The sequence below is a fragment of the Pongo abelii genome, chromosome 2, assembly GCF_028885655.2.
Source record: "Pongo abelii isolate AG06213 chromosome 2, NHGRI_mPonAbe1-v2.0_pri, whole genome shotgun sequence".
NCBI classification, from domain to species: domain Eukaryota; kingdom Metazoa; phylum Chordata; class Mammalia; order Primates; family Hominidae; genus Pongo; species Pongo abelii.
Window position 1 is genome coordinate 33,454,997 of NC_085928.1, and position 23,378 is coordinate 33,478,374.

The window sequence follows — 23,378 nt, forward strand, 5'->3', positions numbered from 1 at the left end:
TTATGCAAATGTATAAATGTGATTAGTGTATGTGATGATTATTAGAATATATATACATAAATATATAAATATACAGGTAAATATAAACATATTTGCATATATATGTTTGACAACTTTTTGTCTCTGTGTGCTGTGTGATAAATACACTGTGTTTTAATTAAACAATCTGAAATGTTGAATACTAGAAGTTTTGTGGTGTTCCTTGAGCATAGTGTTAAGTTAATGACATAAAGTAGAAGAGAAGATAACTTTTATGTTTTATGATTCTTTCTTCTCTAAGACATTTTTCTAAGTGGTAGATATAAACACTTGAAGAATCTATGAGAAACATGCTTTTAAAGAGTCCACTCAGCATAACTTTCTATTAAAAACATGAGATCATAAACTCCTGTTTCTTCCTCTTTTAAAAGTTTTTTGCTAGGAATATGAAGACCACATTTTAAAACATGGGCCAAGGGATTGGGCTGAGGTTTAATGAGCTCACTTTCAAAAGGCTTCTGTCTGTCTCTAAGTTTCAGTAAAGAGTAGTAATTACAGGGTAAAAAGAACTCTTTATGATCACAAAATATCTCTATATTTATCTCTTAAGCCCATTAAATATGGAAGTTTAAATCCATGTACCAAAGCAACATATTAGAAATCCTGGTAGTTTAGAAGGATTATGAACCTGAATGTGGAAGACATGAGGGAAGGAGTCATTGATCTCGTTGCTGCTCCCAGAGAGGCAGCCACAAGATGTTCCAGTGCCAGACAATCGTGATTATGTCTTCATTCTTCATTTCTGGATAAAGCTACAGCTTAAATGGATAGCCCCTGTACTCTACTGATTGAAGTTCTTTTTTTAAAGTAGGGAAGGATAAGATAAAATAATATATCAGTATTGTGTGGTCACTGTGTTTCGCACTTCTTGCAATGCAATTTTACACCTGTTGCAAGCAGAATTTCTTAAATGACTTGCTAAAAATGTGCAGGTCTAATTGTTCTATGACATAGTCGACATTAAAATGGGGGGATTATGCTAGATTATCTGTGTAGGCCCAGTGTAATCACACAAGCCCTTAAAAATAGTGATTTCTTGGGGGTGGTGGCAAAGGAAACGTCAGAGAAATAGGAAGCACGAGAAGGATCAAACACAACCTCGTTAGGTGAAGAGTCAAGTGAGGAAAAAATGAGAGCTTCCCTAAGAAGCGTAGCTCCCCAAATCAAGGAAGGAAACAGAGATCTCAATCTCCTCCTTTCAAGGAATTTGATTCTGTCAAAGACTTGGGCGAACTTGGAAGCAGATTTTTTCCAGAGCATTTACGTAAGAGCCCTGCATGGCTGCTAGAGCAGAGAATTCAGCTGAATCCACTTAAAATGACCTACAGAGCAGTGAGGTAACAAAAGTGTGTTGTTTTAATCTGCTAAATTTGTGGTGATTTGCTACATAGCAACAGAAAACTAAAATATGGTTAAAAGATTTTCCATCATGAGTACTTTTAATGCATTAGTTTATATGTGTGTGCGTCTTCATATACACACACATATATATAAGGTTGGTGCAAAAGTAATTTCAGTTTTCACTATATATATGTATGTATATATATGTACATATGAAGAGAATAGTAAAAGTGGGTAATTGGATTGTTTAAATGAATTGAGGTTCCACATTTATGACTGAGTCTAACAAATCCCAGTTCCTTTTTTCAACCCCTTTGTCTGTGATCTAAGTATACAGAGTTTATATATGTCTATTCCCACTGACTTTACAGTTGTGACATATTTTGTTACTACTAATATATTTAGTTTTTAACTAGAGATTAGAAAAATGATTCGAGAAAATCAGTTACTGTGTATTTATTCCTATTTTTATAGGTTAGAATATGATTGTCTTTATAAAATAGCTTTATGATATATTTTTGATATGCATAGATATGTATATGGCATGTAGTCTGAGATAGCTTAGTGTGCTGTAAGAGCAATGAAATAGGAACCTGCACCCCTAAGCTTAAGTGCTTTCTTTGCTTTACCTCACCCCATCTCTATCTGTCCATTTCTTCACTTACTCATATACTCCTACCATCACCGCATAAAAAGAAAGAAAAAGAAAAAACTGAGGATCTTCTTGAAGCACCTAGCAAGCTAGCAAAGAAATGATTCATTACAGATGTTTAATCAATGTGTTTATTTGCTATCTTCGAATTTCTCATAGCACCGAGAATTATTCCTTGCATACAATTGTTAAAATATGTATTTTATGAGTGGATTAATGAATTGCCTACTTGCTCTATAAATTCAGATTATTCTCATTTTGGTATTCATTGAATTGGTTTCAACATAATTTCAAGAAATAAGATAGATTATTTGCAGATAAAGGAATAATAACCAATGAGACATATGACTTAAATTTAGAGCATACACAACATAAATGCCTTTTGACCTCAACATGTTCTGTGTTACAGGAAAAATCACATTAGTTTCTCCATCTAAAAGTCCTACATGTCAAATGGACATATCCCAGCCTTGCTTCTCATCTTTTAGCAACTGTCTACAGCTCCACACCCCTCTGTGGCACTGTTTCTTTTGAACCCATCAGCATCTGTACCTCCAGCATGTAGTTGCTGTATTAATTCCTATAGCTATTGCTGCTGTTTTGGGCCCCACTGAGGCAACACAGATGGTGGCTCTGATTCATCAGCTACCTCAATCGCCTCTAGACACTGTTATTCTTGATTGCAATGCTCATTATCTTCTCCTGATGAACTCTGATGTCCCCTTTTCTCCAAGTGTTTAGGGACTTTGTGGATTGGGGAAGGGTTTGGCGGAAAAGTTGAATCTAAATGGAATCAAATGCATCTGTACCCTGAACCTAAAACAACTATCACCTTTGACTCAGGAGACTCCCTTTTCAAAAATTTGCACTGTCAGATATACTTATTAATTCTTAGGAAATTTCTTTCAAGTATACTTCATGCTCTTTATTCCTCTCTTTCTCTCTCTCTTTCTTTCTCTTTCCCTTCCTCTCTCCCTCTCTCTCCCTTTCTTTCTCTTTCTCTTTCTTCCTTTTCCTTCCTTCTTCCCTCCCTTCCTTCCTTTCTCCTTTCTTTCTCTTTCTTTTCTTTTTTCTTTCTTTTCTTTCTTCTTTCTTTCTTTCCTTCTTTCTTCCTCTCTCTTTCCCTTTCTCTCCTTTTCTTTTATCTTTCTGTATTTCTTTCTCCTTCCTTCCTTCATGCTCCCTCCCTCCCTTCCTTCCTTCTTTCTTGTTTTTGTACAATCTGTATTCCTATGGAATATGCAGATATGTTGGTATATTGGTAAGCCATAAGTCCCAATTTTGCTCATGAGATTTAAGCGGATGTGATTAGAGGTAGAGTATATGTACTTAGGTATCACTATACATTTTAAAGTAATTGAGATCTTATTTTGCTGAAAGCAGACAGAAAAATTTCAGAGAATTGTTTATTCTTACCGAGTTAGCAAACTAATATATGTATCTGAAATGTTCATAGAAATGTCTTAAAATTATTCTTTAGGCTAAGTGTACTCTTCTTCATGTACAATTTTGGTGATTTTTAATATTTTAACAAATAAGAAGTTGCTTTTGAAGCAAATCATCTGAAATATTAAAATGCCTCAGTACATGTTTTAAGATTCCTCAGTGATATTTTATATTTATGTAAAAAGTTTTATAAACCATTCCACTTTTTCAGCAGAGATCTGGAACTGTATTTCATTTCTGTTTCTGCATACCCTGTCCACTCACATGCAATTTTTTTTTACTGTGGAATGTTTAAATTTGCTGAACAGCATTATAATATATTACCACAATAAATTATCACACTGCACAAATGTACCTTAGAACATGTGTCATGCTCCAAGTAAAGCATAAATCTCTCTGTTTATCTGGCCACCAAAGAAGATTTACTATATTTTAGTTTTTTTTTTTTTTACAGGTTTTATTAGTGATGATTTCTAAAACAGCTTGCACATTTTGGGTTTTTAATTTGCTGTATGTTATGAAAGCTTTTTATCTAGAAGGTATTCATTATAAATGAACATTTCTTTTTCTAATCAAATGTAAAGAAATGTCTTTAAATTCTAGATCTCTTATAATTCATCTGAAAATATTTGGACACCTAAACAGCTAAAAATATTGTAAGCTATCTCTTTATTTAGTATATTGAAATAAACTTAAGCTATTCAATAAAAATGAGGAGAAAATTTTGGGGTATATTTTTGTTTGCAAAGTTGGCTTTCATTTTTTCATATGTGTTAATATCTACAGCCTAATTAAATACTAATACCAATCCTAAGTCTGTGATGTGACTGTTGTCTTTTTTCATGGCATGGGTACAAAATAGTAACATGCATAAATTGGTGTCCTATATATATGCTGTCACATGTGGTTGAATTCATCTGCAGGGATTCAATAAGGCATTATTTTCAATTTTTTTATGTCAACCAGTTTCTGTGCCATGAGAACAAACCCTCCCTCCATAACCTTGCATAAAACAATCTTTAATCATATAACCTTTTAGCATTTGCTGTAAGTTTCCTCTTTCTTCAACCAGTGCAGACACAAAAGTTGCTCTTATATCCTGGCTAGTAGGAGAGACAATAGCTGGCATTGTCCCTGTATGAACTGGTTTATCTGAAAAGAGAGTGCCTATGTTGGAATCCTTATTTCATTTGAATTTGGGGCTCCTAGACACTACTCACTTCACAGTGGAAATATATTTTGAGGCATTTTAAGCATATTGTATGCATTTCTAGTGTTGCGATTGATAATCTAGAATCATCTATTACTATGATATTTTTTCAATTTGTTTGTTTTTAATGTTGACCCCCCTCTATTATTATTTCACAAATGAGACAATAATGCTTAGAAAAGGTACTTGTTGGATTTATGCCACAGTCCATAGCCTTGATTTTCTGTGTTGTTGTTGTTTTGTTGTGTTTCGTTTAACTTTAAACTTCAGAGGTACATGTGCGGTTTGTTACATAGGTGGACTTTTGTCATGGGGGTCTGTTGTACAGATTATTTCATCACCATAGTATCCATTAGTTATTTTTCCTGATCCTCTCCCTGCTGCCATCCTCCACCCTCTGATAGTCTCCAGTTTGTGTTGTTCCCCTCTATGTGTCCATGTGTTCTCATCATTTAGCTCTCACTTACAACTGAGAACATGTGGTATTTGGGTTTCTGTTTCTGTGATAGTTTGCTGAGGATAATGGCCTCCAGCTCCATCCATGATCCTGTAAAGGATATGTTCTCATTCATTTTTAAAATGCACATGTATGTTCATCTCAGTACTGTTTCTGATAGCAAAGACATGGACTCAACCTAAATGACCATCAGTGATAGACTGGATAAAGCCCTGATTTTTAGTCTGTTACTTGGTCTTGAAATCTGAAAGCTAATGGTACAGGCTAAATTAAATCATGCCCCCTACTTCTAACTATGTACAACTAGGGTATAGTCCCACCTTACAATTGATTGGAAAGGAGTACATTAAAGGATAATGTAGAATGATGTAGCCCATCTCTGTTATATATTGGCCTCCACTGAAAGTGTTAATTGATGAATAGAAAGTAAAATTTTATTTTGGTTATGAAAACTTCTGATATCATTGAAACATATGTCTGTGGTCTATGGGTATTTTAGAAAAGTAATACAAGTTAAAATTCATGAATAGATAAATATGGTAATTCACAATTTTCTAACACTAGTATCTGTACCCCAGAGAGAAGCTCATTTTCAGATCTAATGCTTTTGGTACACTCAGTTGTTTCACCCCAATCTGTTTCTGACTGAATTACAATGACATTATCCCTTAAACCACCTGCTACCCACCTCCCCCCACCATGCAACTTGCCTCACTGCTTTGGTGGTTTTCCTAAGTAGAGTGTTTTTATACAATCTCTCTCTCTCTCTCTCTCACACACACACACACACACACACACACACGCACACGCACCCCTCCTGAGTCATCTTGCATATATTTCTTTACTTTACAGCACAGCATAGAAATTGATCGTGCTTTTTTTCTCACATATCACACATTTAATTTTACATTCTTCCTTGTTCTCTTGTCCCTACAACTCTTAGTACTTTTATTAATCATCATTCAGTGTATCAGTTGTAAAATGGTTTACCACCTGTATTAGTTTCCTGAGGCTGATGTAATGAATGTCTAGAAACTGGGTGACTTAAAACAACAGAAATTTAATCTCTGCCTGTTCTGAAGCCAGTGGTTTGAAGTCAGTGTGTCAGCAGGGCCCTGATTCCCCAAGAGGCTCTAGTGGGGATTCCAATTTTTGCCTCTTCCAGCTTCTGGTCACTGATAGCTTCATCACTCCAGTCTCTGCTTCCATGACCTGACTGCCTTTGCCTCTTCTGCCAGTCAAATCTTTCCTGGATGTATTTTATAAAGACACTTATTCTTGGATTTAGGGCCCACCATGGTAATCCAGGATGACCTCATTAACATCCTTAATTTAATTACATTTGAATAGATGCTTTTTTCCTAATAAGGTAACTTTCACTAATTCCAGGGTTTTGATACAGAAAATTTTTAGGAGACCATATTTCTGCCTACCACTCCAACATAATTATTATTAACCATAAGAGTTTTCCCTTCACTCATATGAATAAAAATAGTGAATTCAAACTGTTTTCGCCTTGAAAATAGAGCATATTAACTTTCAATATTTTCATGGAGAGGTTGCTCTACACCTCCGAAGTAGAGACCCAAAACCAGGATCAGTGCCTGGGGAATTGGCTATCAGTGAAGCCTGCTAAATATGTAAGTGTACATTGTTTTAAATAAATTAGAAGTTATATAACAAAATTCAACTACTGCTCTGAAATCAGAAGTAATTTTTGACTTGGTATATCTGAATCCTTAGTGATATGTAATGCCCAGTTAAGGAGAAATAAAGACAAAATATACACATACGCCAGAGCTGTCTCCAATAAGCGAAGAAAGTCAGATGTACTTGGGAGTCTCAAATATGTCCTCAAATAAAGGGGCATATGTATTGTGTGGATATTATAGATTCATATGTTGCTAACAAATAACACATCTCCTGATGCTGTTTCAAATTTTATATATGTGTGTGCGAGCGTGTATACACACATTTATATATATGTATGTATACACGTGTGCGTACACACACACACACCCCTGAGTTTAATCACTCTCAGAAGCAATATGCTATTAATTAAGAGCAATAATTTTGAGATCTACTTTTGGCTTTGGTTATTGCAATATTTAATCCTAGTGTATGGGTCTCAGCTCTGAATTATAATAAGCAACAATATTGGAAGTAAAATCAACCTTTGGTCCTGGAAACAATGTGCACTACTATATTTCTTCATATAAATGAGGGAAAACACTTGAGATCAATAATGATTATGTTGGAGTGATAGGCAGAAATATGGTCCCCTAAAGGATATCTACATCAAAACCCTGGAACTAGTGAATGTTACCTTATTAGGAAAAAAGCATCTATTCAAATGTAATTAAATTAAGGATGTTGATGGGATCCTCCTGAATCGTGATTGTGGGCTATAAATCCAAGAATAAGTATTGTCTTTCTATATGTGTGTGTGTGTATGCATGTGATATGTATGTACATGCAGCAATTAGACTTCATTAAGTATAATTATTGCATTCTTTTTTATTTAGCATCATTCTGTATGCAGTATTAATAATGGTGACTGGTTACTTTTCCTGGTTACTAGATCAATAGAACCCCCCAATTCTAGAATGCTACCAAATTGTGTTTTGCTGGAAGACTATTTCAGTGTATGAGTGGCATGAGAGCCATCTGAGTTAAAAAAAAAAAGAAAAAAAATTTAGCTAAATATAGGGGTAATAGGTAAGTGGCTACTATATTCTGAGTCATTTCATTTTCACATATTTCAGAAGCATAAGGAGATGTTCAGATGACAGTTTGCTGTGTGAATAAATAATAATTCTATCTTTGTCCATCTCCTGCTTTTACAAAGATCTGCTGACAAAATTTGAGAATATGTGTGAATGCCTCAGAAGTGTTATTTTGGCTTTTTACCCAACATTTTCAATGAAATAATAAATGGCAGTGAGAATAGCATGTTGGTATTCAAATTATTCATCAACTTACTCGTTTAATATATAAAGTTATTAGCTTCAAGCAATTAATTGTCTTGTATTTTTGGAATAATGGACATGTTAATTTTAATGACCAATTTAGGAAATGATCTTCCTGAGGTCACTGAAGAGATAATCTCATCTGGCATCATATTAATTCTTATTTGATAAAGACTATTCTCTTCCTTCTGAAAACGACCAATTAAATCAAGGAAATTGTGTCCAACAGAATGTTTCTTTTAAGGAATAACAATGAGGCAAAAAGTGGACTTGAGTATTCAGTTTAAATTTTAAGTAGTTTTTATTCCATTGACTCCCTAAAATCAGGGGCTCTCTCTGTTTAAGGACAACTTGCTTCAGACATCATCATTCTGGTATAGACTTTTTTTTTTCTGGAGAAATTAATCTAATGCCACTTGAATAATCATCTTTACTTATGAACCATAGTGTTAACAGTATCTTGATCATGATCATCTTGGTACTCATCCTCTGTAAGGCTAAACTGATTGACATTGTTATGGTTATATAATATTTGAGCTATAACATCTGCTACAATTTCTAAGTTAAAACTTGTGCGCCAGCCTGGTGGCTCATGTCTATAATCTCAGCACTTTGGAAGGCCAAAGCGGATATGGATCGCTTGAGCCCAGGAGTTCGAGACCATTCTGGGCAACATGATGGAATCCTGTCTCTACAAAATATACCAAAAAAAGAAAATTAGCTGGGCATAGTGGCACATGCCATAGTCCCAGCTACTCAGAAGGCTGAGGTGGAAGGATCACCTGAGCCCCAGGATATCAAAGCTGCAGTGAGCTGGGATCATGCCACTGCACTCCAGCCTGACCAACAGAATAAGATGCCATGGGCCAAGGGGAGGCGAGGGAGAACTTGAGAAAAACTATAATATCTGTTTGAGAAGACTTAACATTGAAAGCAACTATCCGAGTAAATCATGGCAGCTTTATAAAACGATATTCCTATATGTAAACATGTGCCTCTATGAACTACCAGTCATTGTGAGAAGCTATTGGAATCTCTTCAGCTCTAACAAGGCTTGAATTGAGTTGGGCTTCACAGTTCTCCTTGGTTTCATGGAGGCATTTTGCACGGCATTATATTTTCTCAGTATTTGGAATCATACAAGACTTCGCTACTATTATTTCAAAAAGACCATTTCTACTCTTGCTTTTAGAACTGCCTCTATTTCTATCATTAAAATCTGTGCATTTTGAGGCTATACAGCTTGGTTTCCTTCCGATTCCTTTCTTGTACTTTATGCTAATTTGGCTAAAGTTCAGTGAAAAAGAATTTAGAGTCTTACAGATTGTGTAAAGCTGGTTGCTTAATTTGCTCTGAGACTTGGACCTGTTATTTCATTGAGTCTTAGTTTTCTGATCTCTGGGCTGTATCTAATAATATCTACTGTGTAGTTTCACCATTATTTTCATGATAAAAGATAATCCTGATAATAATCCAATAACCTAGAATTTATCACGCTATTATTATGACACATTAAAATACGACAACCTATTTTAATAGGGAAAGAACTCTTTAGTTTTATTTTTTATTCTGTGAAACATCAGTATTTTATTTTATCTTCTGGGGATATTTGAAGATTAATCTCCTCTCTGCTCTTGTTTTTATGGGCTCTCTTGTTTAATCCTGAAAATGAAAAAGAGAAGTAACATTTAAGAAAAATGAGGCTTGGGGTATTCATTGTGCATTTAAGAAAGAGTGAACTATGAAGGAATAACAAAATTTTGTGAGGGAAATTGTAGGAAGGAACAGAGGAAAAAAGAGCAAACAAAGTACATTTGGGAGGCTGGAAACCGATTTCATGTAAGTTAGGTGCTCTGACCTAGAGAAGAATCACTATGAGAAACCTCATATGAAAGTCCTAGAGGCCCAGGGAAATGTAGCATCCCAGACCACTCAGCTTCATTCGAGCATGAACCTCTCATCCCTGTACCATGTCTTGCTCAGTGGTTACTCAATTGGATGTATGGGAAGACTTCCCTACCTCTGCTCCTGTTCACTTAACAGCAGGAGTGACAGACACCTTTGTAAAAAGGGTGTTTCTGTGTCTCTGTCTGTGTGGACAATTCTCCTCAGATATCTATAAGTAAACTAGAAACCTAGTAAAGTAGTAATAGGGGAAGTCTTGCACTGCACTTTTACTTAGAAAAATAGTCTAAACAAACTTAAAATCCCCAAAATGGAAAGAAAGTGATTAGTGACACTTCAAGGACATTTGTCCTTAGAAATGACCCTGCATTAGAAATAACTCAGCATTTCCACATATAGCTATATATTCTCTTGTAATTTATTACAATTTCTCCTTTAACAGGCCTCTCTCCTTCTCTCTTGTTTGCATGGATACAGATTCAGTGACATAATTCCTGTCCGTTAGGATACTCCCTTCTGGTTACAGAGCAAAGATTACTGGTCTCCTCCTTTTGCTATTTTCGGCTTTGTTGACATTTGAAATTTGTTGGAAATTAGTCACTAGGCAGTCATAACTTATATAGAGAACTAAGCATACAGCAGGATACATCATAGATAATCAATAAGAATGTGCCTGCACCCTTATGACCAATTCTGACCTCATCTTGATTTTATAATTTTGGGTCCTTAATGATGCAATAATTTCCAATTAGCATACCAGGCTAAGTTCAACCTCAGGGTAAAGACATAAAACTCATACTTCTATTTTTTTTTTTTTAGCCTGTGATCATTAAATAAAAGCATTTTAAAATTTTTCTGCTTACTCCTTGTGAGTGACAGGAATGTCATACTAAATCACTTTCCTAACTTTGTAAAACACAAAACACATCATGCTTTGGTCTTTCTCCAGTAGGTTTACTGCAACAATAAGATACCTACAATCTCTCCATACCTGTGTTGATAGCATTAAGGCTGCTGTAACTGAAAAGATCCTGGGAAATGAATTCATTCTTATGTGAGATGTGGCAACATTTATTACATTTTTTAATTGTCCCTTTATGTAGCACTCATGCTGTCAGATTCAGGCCACATGCTGCTATGTGTTTCTATATTGAATTTTTTTTTTATAAACAAGCTGCTAACACAGTTGTCCTTCTTAGGAAAAAATAAAGGCTTAGCTAAGAGAAAGTATTTTTGTGTTGGAGGCCTCAACATCTGTATTTAAATACAGACTAAACTTCTTTTTCAAACTGAAATTGATGTTGACAGCTTATTTTTTCCCCTACTGATAATGGGTAAAGTGCCTGTCTTTTGGCACTAATTTTAGAGATCTAAGTTTATTTGAAATTAGTCAAACCAAAGACCATAAACGTTAATGAGAGAAAACACTGTTTGGCCTTAAAAGTTGGATACAGTTTGCACTGTTGACAGAAGCCACAATCTAGGGTACCTCTGGGAGAGCTGACACCTTGGGAAGTAGAAAATCCAAATATAAATAAAAAGCAGTAAAACATTGTGTTTGTAGTTGTTTGTTATTTGGAGATTTTTGTCCAAGATAAAAATATGTTCTTCTTGAAATGTTACCTCATTTTAAAAACCCATTTTGACTCCTTTTTTCGTTTGAAATTTTCTAAAGTTTTTGACCTCTAAAAGTAGTGAGTAAATAGGAAAGTATCACAGTTTTTTAAATATAAGAAAAAAGCTCTATCAGCTTCTCCAATGTATATCACCTATATCCTAGACTAATAAGAAGAGAGACGTTTTACGATTTCTTAGAGCCATTCATATTTGATTCTAGTTCATTTCAGTTCATTTGATTTCTAATTTTAAAAAAAATGAAATTTGTGCCTAAAAATGTGCTGGCTGAATGGGACACAACTGCACTATTTGGTTTAATATAATTTCATTTCAACCAACATTTATTGCGTGTTTACGGGGAGATAGTATGGTCTTTTATACAGCTTAAAAACCCATTGAGGAATAAAGATGTCATGAATTTCAAAAATAGTGTTGTCAAGTGCCACAATATATGAAAAAGCTATAGGGAATCACAATAAGAATATCAGACTTTAGACTTGGAGACATTTTTTGTAGTATTTGAGAAACTGGCTGTATTTTTAAAACAAATATGATTTAATAGTGTGTCCAGAGTTGGTTTCCTTCCAGTGGGTTCGTGGTCTCACTGACTTCAGGAATGAAGCCGTGGACCTTTGTGATGAGTGTTACAGCTCTTAAAGATAGCACAGACCCAAAGAGTGGGCAGTAGCAAGGTTTATTGTGAAGAACAAAATAACAAACCTTCCATAGCCTAGAAAGGGACCCCAGTGGGTTGCCGCTGCTGGCTGGGGTGGACAGCTTTTATTCCCTTGTTTGTCCCATCCCTTGTCCCATTTTGGTCCTATCAGAGGGCCCTTTTCTCAATCCTCCCTGTGATTGGCTACTTTTAGGATCCTGCTGATTGGTGTGTTCCGCAGAACGCTGATTGGTGGTTTTTTCAGAGCACCGATTGGTGCATTTTACAATCCTCTTGCTAGCTACTGAGTGCTGATTGGTGAGTTTTTACAGAGTGCTGATTGGTGCGTTTTTACAGAGCACTGATTGGTGCATTTTACAATCCTCTTGTAAGACAGAAAAGTTCTCCAAGTCACCACTCCACCCAGGAAATCCAGCTGGCTTCACTTGTCAATAGTATAGACGAAAAGAGAGAGTATTCCAACAAAAGTGTCAATAGGTATAAATAAAGGGTCAACTAAGAAAACTATATTAGGAGAGCAAGAAAATATATTATCCAGATGTGCATAGTAGACAGAAGATTGAACAATAAATTGGAGAGGAATGTGAATACAACAGTGGCTGCTTTCAATCAACTCTTTCTTATAATTATTGCTCCAAACCGCATTCTGCCTGTTCAAACTTAATTTTATTTTATCAAATACATTTAAATTTTAATCTAAAATTGTACATTTATACATGCACACATATATAGGTACACATATGCATTCCCACACATAGTTAAATAGCACTAAATATTGTATAAAGAGAAGCAACAGAGAGATGGGGTGCCTCTTCTCTCCCTGTTACACTAGCCTGCTCTTTCTAGAGAGACAGTCACTTTGAATAACCTTAACTGCCTATTTTAATACTTACATACATGTTTCCAATTAATATGTATGTATTATTTTTATATATCGAGCTTCAAATCACCTATGGTCTTTCTATTCTCCATCACAAGTTTTGACTGTATGTATGTTAGTCATTGCTAATCCAAGTAATATACCATGATTATCTTTCTTCTCGTTGCTTTTCCTGGAGTCAATATTTCTTCATTAAAATAAATACAATTCTGAATTTTCTTCTCATTCACTCCAACAGCCTTTGAAAGTAAATTTCCACGTAAACCTATCAGTTAACCATTTGTCACCCAGAGACCTCCTCTCCTGGATTATTCAATTGGATTGATTGCTTTTAGTACTATTTAACTGCTTTTGATCTTGGACTTCTCATTACCTTTCCACTGTGTAGGATCTTAGGATCTCCTTATCTAAATCCTATGTCTATCAGTTGGGGTATGCTAACTGCTGAAATGAACTACTCAATTATTTTAGTGGCTTTAAATAATAAAAGAGTATTTCATACCCACTTCTTATCTAACTTAGGTCAGAGTGAGGACTCAGCTCCAAAAGCTGAGACTGACTCTTTGCCCTGTGGGGATCTGCTGACATCTGGGTTCCTGCAGAAAATTTTCTACATGTGCCTGGCAGTCAAATAAAGAGAAAGAGTATGGAGGAAACTAAGACATCATTGAGGAGCAGATCGGGAATTAACATACCCCACTTTTGCCAACATCCACAGAACCTCAGAATTTGGAGATGCTGCTTCAATGCTTTAGCAGCTAGTATTGTTCTTAAGAGCATGACGCTTTTTGAATAGTTAATTATTTCTGTAGGTTGTGTGTGTGTGTGTGCATGTGTGTGTGTGTGTGTGTGTATAAATTCTTTGAAGGGTTTGAAGGGCCGGGCGCAGTGGCTTATGCCTGTAATCCCAGCACTTTGGGAGGCCAAGGCGGGTGGATCATGAGGTAAAGAGTTTGAGACCAGCCTGGCCAACATGGTGAAACACTGTCTCTACTAAAAATACAACAGTTAGCTGGGCGTGTTGGTGGGCTCCTGTAATCCCAGCTACTTGGGAGGCTGAGGCCGGAGAATTACTTGAACCTTAGAGGCAGAGGTTGCAGTGAGCCGAGATCGCGCCACTACACTCTAGCCTAGGTGACAGAGTGAAATTCCGTCTCAAAAAAAAATAAGTAAATAAAATAAATAAATACTTTGAAGTCCACACCTCCTTTTTAAAATTTTTGGTGTTATGGATTATACAATGATGGGCTTTAGTGTGGATTTTTGTTATTCATTTTAATACTTAAGAGTCCCTTTCTATTTAGAGGTTCAATTGTTAAGTTCAGGGAAATATTCAAGAATGTATTTGAAAAGTCCTTCCTACTTCACTTTTCTGTCTTGTATTTCAGGCACTCCTTTTAAAAATGGATTAATCCCATAATTTTCTGTTCTTTGTCTACTATTGTTCATATTTCTCTTTGTGTTCGTCTACCTAGAAGATTTTCTTGGCTCTTACAAGTATTCTAAGAATATTTTATTTTGACTATATTGTTCTACATTTGATTATGATTTTCTTTTTGATAGTTAAATAATTTTAATCAAGTATTGCATTTGCCCTAACACATGTCAAAACTCCTCAGTAAGTTATATGATATACGCAGATAAATCTTGCCTCCATTTCTGCTTTCTCTGCCCTGTTCTTTCTCTCTCCCGTATGTAGTAATTACTATCAATTCCATTGTTACTTCTCATAAATAAAACATATGTGTATGTCGCTGCGGGGGCATATAAAGAAAAACATTGTTATCATCCCAAATCCCACCTAAAATTCTAAAGTTAGTTTTTTAGATACACTGTTCTATACCTTGATTTTTCTCTTTATGATAAGCTGTAGATATGCCTAAATTAATATAGGAAGACAAATTTTTATTCTTTACTATGGATGTACAGTACCAGTATACATCAGGGTTTCTCAACCTCAGCACTATTGCTACAATCATTCTTTGGTATTTACAAGAAGAGAGAGACAATATTTGTTCCAGGACCCGCTACAGATTCCAAAATCCCTGAATGCTCAAGTCCCTTTTATAAAATGGCACAGTATTTGAATATAACCGATGCAAATCCTTCCACATATTTTCAATCACCTCTAGATTGCTGGTAATAACAAATACAATTAAATGCTATATAAATAGTTGTTATATGGCATTTTTATTGATATTATTTTTATTACTGTATTGTTTTTATTTTTAAGTATTTCAATTTGTAGTTGGTTGAATCTGAGGATGTGAATCCTGCTGATATGAAGGGCTGATTATATTTTGTACCAAATATTATTTCTTGTGAGGAGTTTGCAGGTACATTGTGGAAAATGTACCAGCCTGTACTGACTAGAGGCAAGTAGGATCCTTCCCTTCAATTGTGACAATCAAAAATCTATCCAAACATTGCCAATTATATTGTAAGGAGCAAAATCATCTCACATTGAGAGCCATTGTTATAGATATGACACTGTTTTGTTATTTGTTTATTTATTTATTTTTGAGATAGGGTCTGATTCCCATCACTTAGGCTGGAGTGAATGTGATCTCGGCTCACTGCAGCCTCAACTTCCTGGGCCCAGGTGATTCTCCCACCACAGCCTCTTGAGTAGCTAGGACTACAGGCCCGCACCACCATATCCAGCTGATTTGTGTGTGTGTGTGTGTGTGTGTTTTGTAGAGACAGGGTTTCTCCATGTTGCTCAGGCTAGTGTGGAACTCCTGGGCTCACGTGATCCACCCACCTTGGCCTCCCAAAGTGCTGGGATTACAAGTGTGAGCCACGGTGTCCAGCCAAGTTTTGTTATTATTGTTGCGGTTTTTTTCCTACAGTTCTCCTATTATTGGACATTTGTGTTGTTTCCTAACTCATTTTTCAGTACAAATAATACCATTATAAATAATCCGGAAATATGTGTTTTTATACCTGAAGAGGTAAAATAGATGCTTGTGAGTTGTTAGCCAGCTAAGTTTTTTTGTTCTTCAAAGTTCTAATGTAAATATTCTTATCTGTACTGGGAGCCAGTTGGTGCATCTTGAATTCCCATTAACATTTCCAATTCATATTTAAATTGTCAAGTTTTTATTTAACAGTGCTTTTCATTATATACCTTTTCTCTGAAGTTGAAATTCTTGTTCTCTTCTACATTAACAAATTTAAGTAATTTTATGAACTTCTTTAATCGTAGATATACCTAAATGCAGATATACCATGGTTTGGTTATTGTTGTTCTTGCTGTTGTTGTTTTCAACAGTTCTCCTATTATTGGACAATTGGGTTGTTTCATATATGTATATGTGTATATGTTTCATATGTACATATATGAAACAACCCAATTGTATATATATACACATGTGTATATGTAATATATATTCAAGAATATATATATAATTCTTATGTATATACAAGCATGCTCTATGTTGTATATGTGTGTTTGTGTTTGTTTAAGAATACAAAATTACTTATAATGATATGAATATTAAATCACTTTAAGACTTCTAGTTTATTTTATTTTAGGATATATCCTACAAGATATCTTGTGTAAAATTACCATTTTGAAAGTTAACTGAATTGAAATCTCAATTTACTCTTCTCAATTTACTCTTCCATTTAATCTTTTTAATTTTAAGGGTTTTTAAAAAATATTTAAATGTTTTGTGTAAAACATTAAAACACAAAAAGCATTAAATTTTTAAAAACATTAAAATCAAAATACGGTTCCAAAGTCAAATATACAAATAAGGTATATTTAAAGATTTTAGATCCTGTGTTCATTCTGTTTTCTCATTCTCTTTGCCAGTCAATTTTGCTTGTTAGCTTTGTTTTACTTTTCTATTTAAAAAAATTAAATATGTATGTACTTATACACCTTAAGTAACATGATATATTATTCACACTTATTTTTTCCTTGCTTTTTTCACTAAATATATGCTGAAAATTGCTCATAGCAGTATGTTAAAATAGTCTCCTTTTTTTTTTTCTTTTGGAGACAGGGTCTTCCTCTGTCACCTAGACTGAAGTATACTGGTTCTATCATAGCTCACTGCAACCTTGAACTCTGGGCTCAAGTGATCTTCCTGCTTCAGCCTGTGGAATAACTGAGCCTACCGGTACATGCCACCACACCTGGCTAATTTAAAAAATATATATTTATTGTAAAGACTGGGTCTCACTATGTTGATCAGACTGATCTCAAACTCCTGTCCTCAAGCAAGCCTTTGACCTTGGCTTCCCAAAGTGCTGGGTTTACAGGCATGAGTGACTGCTCCCAGCTGTCTTCTTGTTTTTGATCAGTGTTTAGCACTCCATCGTGTGGTTCTATCACAACTCATTTAAACAGTTTAGAAGGGAGTAAAGACGAAAACATGTGTTCAATCTGCCATTTGTATCTGGAGGTGTCACATCGGTTTAGGTTTACATTGCAGCTCTTTAGTAGCTCTCAGGTGTATCGAATATGTTTGAAAATGTAGTTTCATTTCTAAATATAATTATTTTAAACAGTAACAAAACAATTAAAAATGACAGTAAACATAATCTGAATTAAATGGTGGAAAAATGAATTGTTAATTCAGAGACTGTTCTCATCTAGGAGGGTAAGAATAGAGACAGTGTGTCAATATGATGATAGTTAAATTATGCCTTTACTACTGTGCAAAAAGAGCAGAGGCTTTTCCCTAAGGATGGGGAATAATGAGAAGAATTACATATATTTACTAATGTGCTTACAATGTTTAAAGAAAAAGAGTTGATCAAATTGGCTAACTACTAATATACTCCATTAATAAAATTCAATTATGAATCAAATTGGCTAATTAGAACTTTAATTCTAAAAATAGACATTGTCTTATAATTGTGTGAATATGTTTAAAATATATGGTAGTCAAGTTGGTATTTGTATTAGGTTTCTCTAGAGGGACACAACTAAGGGAAGAGAGAGATATATATCTAAAGGAAAGTTTATTAAGTATTGACTCACACAATCACAAGGTCCCACAATAGGCCTTCTGCAGGCTGAAGGACAAGGAGAGCCAGTCTGAGTTCCAAAACTGAAGAGCTAGGAGTCTGATGTTTGAGGGCAGGAAGTATCCAGTACGGGAGAAAGATGTAAGCTGGGAGGCTAGGCCAGTCTCTCTTTTCACATTTTTCTGCCTGCTTATATCCTAGCCACACTGGCAGCTGATTAGATTGTGCCCACTCAGATTAAGGGTGGGTCAGCATTTCCCAGCCCACTGACTCAAATGTTAATCTCCTTTGGCAACACCCTCACAGATACACCCAGGATCAATACTTTGTATCCTTCTATCCAATCAACTTGACACACAGTATTAACCATCAAAAGCTTTAGACCCCTATGGCCATTCTTCATTCAGTGTCACAGCATAAAGATACAAAGATCTCACACTAAAATTTTTGCTAAGTAATGTAGATTGCTGGCATAAGTTTTACTTGTAGTGACAATAATAAAATAAGGCTGCTACTCTTTTTTCCTCTCTCTTTTCAAAGTTTAACATCACTTGGCAGTTGTTTGTATAAAAACGGCTCATTGTGCACTGATTACCAACTTGTCTGAGTCCAGTGAGACAGAAGACCAACATACACAATTTACATGAAATGGATTTCTTACTTACAGACAGGTAATAGAGACAACAGAAACTGGTTTCCAAAGGCTCAGGAAAGCTGCCTAGGGTAGATGGAGTCTTGTCTGCACTTGCTCCACTTGAACCACAGCTGAGGAAACCTAGAAAGTAACCTGTCCTAGGTTTTATACCCCAGGAGTCACATAAAGTGCTGAGCTGAAGCATTGAAGAACATCCTGTTTCTAGGGGGGACTGGAGCACTGCTCAGGCTGTTCTGGTCAGTCCCTCCTTATCTCAGGATTTTGCATTCCCAGCATGTTCTACAGTTATTCCCGAGAACTACAAGCAGAAAATAGGGAGGAACTGGGTTGATCCAAGGCCACATGGAAAACTGGCCTGTAGTATAAAATACTCTTCTCTCTCCTTAAGTAAATTCTTCATTTTAAGGTTAGGCTGCTTCTAGCTGCATAGTTATTTTTCTGTACTTTTTCAAAAACCTCAGTTTCTGAACCTCTCTGCTTCTGTGGGATCTTGCAAAGCACTGAATTGTCCAATTTTAAATATGTTTTGTATTTGTTTGCTTTTATGTGTTTCTGTTGTTGCAAGAAACATCATTGGAATACAAGTGGGTAATTGTTGTATTAGATTTCAATGAAGAAAATATGTTAATATATAAAGACTTTTATTTGTTGAAAAGGCAGATGAAAAATTTGCAATCAATGTTAACTCGACATAAGGTAGACAACTGCATAATATTCTTAATATACAGTGCACTGATAAATCAATACATAATGACTCAATAAGAAAATTTAACATAATATGAACAATTTATAATGAAAAATACCCAAATGTCTCATAAGCATATGTAAAACGAAAACATTCAACTTCATGAGTTACCAAAGAGATGAAAATTAAATGTGAGGCCCTATTTTTTACCAAAATATTAAAGTGATTAAAATGACAATAATACCCTTAGTGAGGGTTAAAGGAAGTGGAATTTCCTCTAATATGTTGCTAATGGGATTGTATATTAGCAATATAATTCTGGATTGAGATTTGGAAGAATGTTTCAAGAGTCTTACATTTTGTGCTCATCTTCAGCAAATGATGCTCCAGTCAGTAAACATCTTAAAGAAATAATAATGAATGCCTAAAGAGTATTTGTAAAAGAAAGGGTATTATGCTCAACAATTAACAGGGTCCCCATAAGCCCACCTTCCTGTTACGCCCTGTGTGTATCCCTTCCACTTAAGTGTGGCTGGACACAGGGACTTGCTTTTAATAATGGGATGCAATGAAAGTATGGTTTGTTTTGACTTCTGAAATTAGGCTTTGAAAAATTGTGACTTCCATGTTGCTCACACTTTTTCTCTGGATCTTCTCATTATTTGGCTCAGATGAAGCAAGTTGCCATGCTCTGCGTTTCTGGATAAGGAGACCCATGTGTCAAGGAACTGAAGGTAGCTGCATTCTTCCAAACATTCTTCCCAATCTCAATCCAGAATTATATTGCTAATACACAATCCCATCAACAATACATGAGAGAAAAGCCTCACTCAGGGTATTCTTATCATTTTAATCACTTTAATATTTTGGTAAAAAATAGGGTCTCATGTTTAATTTTCATCTCTTTGGTAGCTACCAGCCAACAGACGGTGAGGAACTGAAGCCCTCAATCCAGCAACCCACAAAGAATCACTAAGATGGCTTAGAATTGAGCCATGCTCCAGCTGAACCTTGACATGACTGTGGCCCTGGCTGACACCATGGTCTTAGCCTTGTGTGGCACCTTGGTCTAGAGAACCCAGGTTATCGTACCCACATAAACCATAAGACAATAAATACAGGTTATCTTAAGCTGCTAAATTCTGAGGTAATTTTATATGTTGGCATAGAAAATTAATAAACATGCAAAATGAACTTGTCATAGAGATGAGTGAGAAAAATGTGCTCCAAGTAATAACAAGGCAATTTATCATCCCAGTTTAGGTATAAAAACAAGCACTCACACATACAAACACACAAATACATGCACTAAAAATGTCTGGGAGAACATCAATAAAATGATAATTTACTATTTTTGAGCTATAAGATAATACCTGATTTTAAAATTATTTTCCTGGATATTTGTATATTTTTCGACTTTAAAATAATAAATTTATTTTAATTCTGATATCTAAGTGAAAAGAGGAAAAAGAAAACACAGAAGGGTAGTAGAACAAAACACTTCTAGAGTCCAACTCTCAACACTGCATGTACTTGGAAATCAGTGATTCTGGGTGAAATTTATCATGAATTTAACAGATATTTCCAGAAATTTCTCCAGACCAAAGAAACTTTGGATATTTTCTTATGTATTGATGTTTGTATCTATGGTAGACACTGTTTTTACATTTTCACTTTAAGTTTCATCAACATGGAATAATGAACAAAAGGAGCAATTATGTCCAAATCCAGACAATGTAACAGAAAAAGTAGATAACTAAGAATGTTTCACTTTGATTTACATAACTGTTGAGCACATTATCCCAAGAGAGAAATGATCAATGGAAGGGGGCTGGGGAAACAAGATAAAACTGTGTGATGAGGCCTATCAGAGTGAAAACATCAACAGGGCACCCATGGAATAGTTGCTTGCCTGCTGCAGAAAGGTCACTTACCAAAGCAGATTAGTTTAATATGCCAAACCTATTTCATGTTTTAGTTACATTCAGCTTCTCTAAAGGTCTATATTATGAATCATTTGGTGCACTATAGACATGCTAGTTTGAGACTGAACAAGAGATAACATACCCTGGAGCTGACACTATCCATCTTTTTAATATGTCTAATAATGGAATAGTCAGACATAATGAATTGTACCATTTTATGTATTTGTGAAACTGTAGACTGATTTGGCTGTGCAAGTCTTTCTCTCTTGTAAATTTTTTTTCAACCCTTATCCCTAGTGAATTTGAATGTGGTATCCCTGGAAGAAAAGCTGTGAAAGCAAAGGACAATTTTTTTGCATATGTTATTAAAATAGAAATAGCAAGAATTATTTCCTTTGATGTTTCTAAGCAAAAAGAATTGATGGAAAATTATTTATGGTAGATTTGATAATAAAAGGAGGTCACTACAGTTTAGTAATTTAATTTTTGGTCTTCAAAGTTAGCAGCCCTGAATTTGCTTTTTAGTTTTAACATTGGCTATTTAAGAAAATTTTGGATAGTGCATTTAAAACACTTCATGCAGTATCTGGCACTGAATAACTACCCAACAGATGTTACAAATGTGTGCATCTATTTATCTACATGTATTCTCATTGTTGCAGTGAATTCTTTTAGCTTCATCATCAAATATTCATTTAACAACCACCAAGTTCCTAGCGCCAGGTCATAAATTAAGATTACCTCTTTAGGTCTATTGCAGGGTACCTTACACCTACAATCTCAGCACTTTTGGAGGCTCAGCTGGGCGGATTACTTGAGGTCAGGATTTCAAGACCAGCCTGTCCAACATGGTGAAACCCTGTCTCTACTAAAAATACAAAAATTAATCTGGCGTGGGACTGTAATCCCAGCTACTCTGGAGGCTGAGGCAGAATTGCTTGAACTTGGGAGGCAGAGGCTGCAGTGAGCAGATATCACACCACTGCACTCCAGCTTGGGCGACAGAGAGAGACTCCATCTGAAAAACATAATAATAATAATACCTCTTTATACTTAGTTGTGCCTACTTTTAAGTATATAGCTTAACTTTGTCTGTAAAGTTATTTTTTAGTTCTGATTCCAGAGGTTCTTTATATAAGATGTATTTCTGAGTTGATTTGTTGGTAGGGGGTTCTTGGCTTTCATTTTACATTCCAGCTATGTTCTCAGGGCATCAATTAAAGTTAAATTGCCAAATTTCTTTCCTCTGGAAGAACACAAAGTATTTAAAAATATAGTTTCTATCATGTTTATGCTTCTCTGTGTTACCAAAGCGCACGTACTTAAATCATTGCCAATAGCAATTTCTGTGCCACTTCAGTTTTTCTTTTAGACCTTCTCATGAAAAGTATTAAATAAATTAGAGGGAAAATTACAAAGATACTTGTCATTCCTCCTTTTTTTTTTAAAAAAAAAAAAACCCATGAAAGCTAGTGTTTATTTTGGTACTGGGAAAATCCCTGAAACTCCATGTGGCTGCCACATACACTGTATTTATGCCAGAACACAATGAAAATGCACCTCCTTTGAAGCATATACTCATAGATGCTCTACCTGATTAGTCAGCGAGCAAAAGAGATTTTTTTTTGACAAGTACTACCTCTTGTGAAGAGGCTTTGTAAGAACTTTATTCTTTTGATCTAAGCCATAAATAAAACAGAGATCTAAGTCTGATATTGTCTCACATATGTGTGAATAATGGCTGTTTTGCACTTCAATGCAAGATCTTTTGGTGTTTTCATTAAAAAACCCAGTCCAAAGCACTGCAATCTTTAGAGAGACAGAAAGAGAAGACCACCCTGTAGTACATCTAATGCAAAAATTCTGGGACCAGAATATGGGAGGAATTTCTAGAAGCTGTAACTGCCTTCCTATATGTAGCAGACAGAGCTGAGATCT

The 23,378-nt window shown here is 35.2% G+C and overlaps 1 long non-coding RNA gene across 1 annotated transcript in view; it reads right to left on the reverse strand.

Moving 5' to 3' along the window:
- The window catches only part of LOC129058327 (uncharacterized), a 35,615-nt gene extending 16,642 nt beyond the window's left edge, over positions 1 to 18,973 (reverse strand). Inside the window, exon 1 of the long non-coding RNA XR_008523429.2 lies at positions 18,841 to 18,973. This is a non-coding gene — a long non-coding RNA (uncharacterized LOC129058327). The remainder of the gene's footprint in view (positions 1 to 18,840) is intronic.
- Between the last annotated feature and the right edge of the window lie 4,405 nt (positions 18,974 to 23,378).